Below are 4,867 nucleotides of genomic sequence, written 5' to 3'. Positions count from 1 at the left end.
TGGGAGGGACCCTTCTTCTGGAAGTTCCGCGAATTTGTTGCTGTTAGGGCGGTGTTTCCGACGGATCGAGTAAACTCCCAGTGAGGGCAACAGTCTAGTGTGACTGTAGCGATACCGTTGAGAATGTGAGGACTGCTCCCCAGCCCACACTGGCCCGGGCTTCCCTGTCTCGGGAATTTAACCCGAAGCGGCAGGAGTCGTCCCGCGGGTTCTCCAGTGTCCTGGTTCTGTTCTCTGGGTTACCAAAGGCGGAGAATTGAAACCGTGGCAGGAAATTTCCCATACCTCAAAATAAAGAAAAAAGACCTTTTTGCCTTGGTTTATCACTGTCACAAGCTTTTCAACGATTAAACTGTCCCTGATGAGACAAACGGTATAGGGAAGAGCATTAAGTCGAAATTTGTGCCACTTACGAAGGAAGTGATAACGCAAATCTCCCTCCCTCTTGGCTTAAGAATGGGGCCTCTGTGTAGTCTCCCCCGCCTGGAAACTTCCTCATCTTCTTTCATTCCCATTAACTGGCTTCGAGCTCAACGATCCTTTTTTTCAGTATATAGAATTGTACACGGAGAGAACTGGGTCCACCAACCAGGGAGTTTCCAAGCTGCCTTGTACCTAGAAACGAGAGGCTTGAGGTGTCTGTCCCAGTTAAGACCGGGGTGTGGAGAATCCTAGGGGCTGTGAGGAAGGAAGAGTGTTGATCAGCATTGTGCTTGAATTTTAAAACATTCAAAACATTTTTTGTGAAAGGGTTCATAAAGACTTGATGAAAGATGTCTAATAACAAAGGATCGCAAAGTGAAAGAGTGCAAGACTTTGGACAATCTCCAGAAAGGCGTATCTTACTTTCCATGCAAACGTATGTAAAATATGAAACAATGCCTGAAACTCAGAAGCATGATACCCAGTAGACCCACAGATCTGTATCTCCAACCCTAAACGTTTCTCGGAAATCCGGGTTCCTGTGGCTACCTGCCTCCCGAAAACTCCATTTCCCTGTTTGAGAAACCTAAACCAGCTTCTCTAAAACATACCGAGTCAGTCTTCTCGTCCCTTCTGCTGTCACTCACGCAGGCAGCCTTCCTCTCCCGGTTGGACTAACATATCTAACTGTTTTGTGCTCTTCTCCTCTTTCTCACCTCTAATCCGCTCTCTGGTGTTTCTCAAGCTTTCATGTGTATATGATTCACTTGGGGATCTTGTTAAAAGTACAGACTCATTCAGTTCTGGGGTAGTGCCTCATGGTCTGCAATTTTAACAAGCTCCAAGGTGCTGCGTGCTGCTGCTGGTCGGGGCACGATGTGAATAGTAAAGCTCTACACAGGAATAAATCATACAGCTTCAATGACATGCCGCTTCAGTTAGAGTTCAATAAAAACTCCTTATCATTCCCTAACAAGGCTTGGTTAATCTGGTCCCTGACTGCCTTTCCACCTCTTTTCTCATCTCATCTGGCTTTGCTGTTATCTAGTCACATTCATTTTCCTGGAACTCGCTGAGGACTCAGTAGCCTCTAAGACTCTGTTTGCCCTTGTCTTTGTTGAGAATTTCTTCCCTGGGCTCTGCATGGTTGGTTCCTTCCCAGCATCGGTTGAGTTCTCAACATAAATGTCAACTCCTCTCTGAGAAGCCTGATTCCACTATCTAAATATGGTAGATTCCTCAATATCCTCTATTATAGCACTTTCTCTCCTTAACAAAATTTGGGTGTTTCTTTTTCTCTTTTATTTATTGATCTCCTCCTTTAGAACGTAAACTCCAAGAGAGCAGGGACTTGTTCACTGTTGAACAAGTGCTTAATGTCTCAGGTACCAGACAGTTTTGTAGATTCTGGGGATAAGTGATGAACAAGATAAGTCCCAATTGTCATAAAGTTCACATTGCAGGGGAGGCAAATTACCACCTGAAGATATAGCAAATGCAAAAAGCTCCACAAATACCCAATAATAATAAAAGCACTATAAAGAATTAAAATTAAGCAGATATGTCTATTTTAGTTCTGTGGTAAAGGAGGGCCACTCAGAACTGAGATTTAAGTTGAAGTGTAATGACAAGAAGGAACAAGCCATAAGAGGAAAAGCATTCCAAGTAAAGAGTGTGTGCAATGGGGGAATGAGTCGATTTAGTCACAGAAAAGGAAAGAAATCTAGTGTACCTGGTGTGTAGTGAGAAGGAGGAGAATACCAGGAAGTAAGGTGTGAGAGCTAGGCAGACGTTTGATCATGTAGGCTCTCAATTCAAGTGTGATAGGGTGCTATTGGAGGGTTTTGAGCAGCAAACTGATACAATCTGGTTTACGTTTTTAAAATATTCTCTCTGTGGCAAATGGATTATAGGGATACAAGTATGGAAGCAGAGAGACTATTAGAAGGACTTTACAGTGCCTATATAAGAAATAATGGCTTGGTCTAGGGTAGTAGATGAAAAGATGAAAAAAAGCAGATTTAGGATGTATGATATAATGAATGCCTAAACTATTTTAGGGGAGGAAGAACATTCCCTCTACCCACTAGGTCCTTCTGGCTGGGCTACAAATTAAGTTGACATGAGACAGAATAACAGGAGAAAAATCCAATAAAGCTTTATAGCATGTATACATGGGAGAGACCCAGGAAAACTGAGCAACTCACCAAAATGGCGGAGGATCTCGTCTTAAATACCGTCTTCAGCTAAAGACAAAGAAGGATGTTGGGGGCCATCGTTTGGAGCTTCAATGGGGAGGAAGGCAATTCACACGGAAATAGAAAAGCAAATGTTTGGTAAATAGAAATTTGATAAGGGTGGGCTTAGCAAGGATCATCCCAGTGTACCAGACACCCAGAGTTATCTATGGTGATGGCCTGTCCTGGGGATAGGCCTTTATTTTAAATTTCTTTTAGGCAGTTAGGGAGAAGGTCAAAGTTTCTTTCAGAGTCTTTTCTTCTTAGAAATAATCAAGGCAAGGCAAAGAGACACATTTTGGGGTGGCCAATTGTGATCCCCCACACTATTATGAAGTCATTTAGTGTTTGCATCAGTTTCCTAGGGCTTCTGCAACAAAGTGCCACAAACCAGTGTCTTGAACTAACAACAATTTATTTCACAGTTCTGGAGGCTAAAAGTGTAAAATTGAGGTGTCATTAGGGTTGCTTCCTTGTGCGGGCTCTAAAGAAGAATCTGTTCCGTGGCGCTCTCTTAGCTTCGGATGAAGGCCAGGAATCTTCAGCATTTCTTGCCTTATAGAGACTTAACTCCAATCTCTGCTTCCATCTTCACATGGCATTTCCCCTGTATCTCTGTCTCTTCACATGATGTTCTTTTCAAAAGGTCACCAGTCATGCAGGATTAGGGGCCTACCACACTCCAGTATGACCTCATCCCAACTAATCTGCAGTAACCCTATTTCCAAATAAGGTCTCACCGTGAGGTGCTGGGTTCCCTGAGGTACTTCAGCACATCTTCTTTGAGGTGACACAATTCTACCCACAACAGTATTGGAACACTGAAACAGGAAATAGTTCAGGGATAGAATTCATAAGATGTGGCACCTGGTTGGACATGGAAGTAAAAGGAGGAGTTAAAGAGCTTTTTGAGACTGGGTGAATTCTATCGTTAGTGAAAATAAGGAAGTCCTTGGAGGAGGGAAAGTTGAATTCAAGGCGCCAACTCCCAGAATCCAAGTGGAAGTGTGTAGTTGCAAATGAAATTTTGGTGCTTAATAGTTTAGAAAGGGAGGTAGCAATCAGAGAGTCATCCTTTTGCGGTTAATAATTAATTGTGGCAAACAGTAGATTCTCAAATAGTTTGAAACTTTGCTTCATTTTGCTGCTCAAGTCTCCTAGCTGAGAAATTCTAGTCTGCCTTCCTGTATCACATCGTTTATGTATTCTCACCAGCCAAAATATTTTGTCAAGGTTGACTTCTCAGTAGTTTGTATTATAAAACCAAAAGGTGATTGATAATATGCTGCAACATGGATTAACCTTAAAAACATTATGCTAAATGAAAGAAGCTGTTCATCAAAGACTGCATATTCTGTGATTCCGTTTATAGGAAATGTCCAGAATAGGTCAATCTACAGAGACAGAAAGCAGAGTATTGGTTTCCCAGGGCTGAAAGGAATGAAGAGTGACTTCCTGCGAGTGTGGGGTTTCTTTGGGGGGTGATGAAAATTTTCTAAAATTGATTGTGGTCATGGTTGCACAGCTCTGGGATAGACTAAAAACTATTGAATTGTGTGCTTTAAATAAGTGTATGGTGTGGGAATTATAGCTCAATAAAGCTGTTTTTAAAATACCAAAAAACGATTGTTTAAGTATAAATAATATTAAATATACTCTTTATATATCCCCCCAGTTTAAAATCACTAGAAAGAAAAAACAAAAACCCAGAGAGTTGTGACTCAACTCTAGAAAGAGAAGCAGAGTAGAAGTAACTTTTCAGTAAAAACCAGGAGTGGTAATAAAGGAGAACGTGATTGCTGAGAAGACAAAGAAGAAATTTCGGGAAGAAAAGAGTGATAACTCTTCTATCTTTAATAATGTCGCTCAGGACCGAGGTTCTTTCATTCTTTCGTTTCCTCATTATGTAGGCTTTGACCCCAAGTTTGTCTCCTCATGGTCATAAAGTTCCTACCACAGCTCTAAGCCTCACTCCTTCATAAGGCCACATCTAAAGGAAAGAAAAATGAGTGTTTATCTTGTGCGTCATTGCCTAAGGGAAAACTTTTTTTCAGACGTTACTATCAAACTTTCCGTTATATCTGTTTGGCTAGAACTGGGTCTCATACCCACCCCTAACGCTGACATAGAGGAATGTGACGACCATGATTGGTTTAAATTACTTGTGATGCACTGCCTGAGTTGGATCCACATTCTCTTACTGCGTT

The sequence above is a fragment of the Equus quagga genome, chromosome 21 (genome assembly GCF_021613505.1).
Source record: "Equus quagga isolate Etosha38 chromosome 21, UCLA_HA_Equagga_1.0, whole genome shotgun sequence".
Taxonomy (NCBI): Eukaryota; Metazoa; Chordata; class Mammalia; order Perissodactyla; family Equidae; genus Equus; species Equus quagga.
This window is presented reverse-complemented; position numbering follows the sequence as displayed.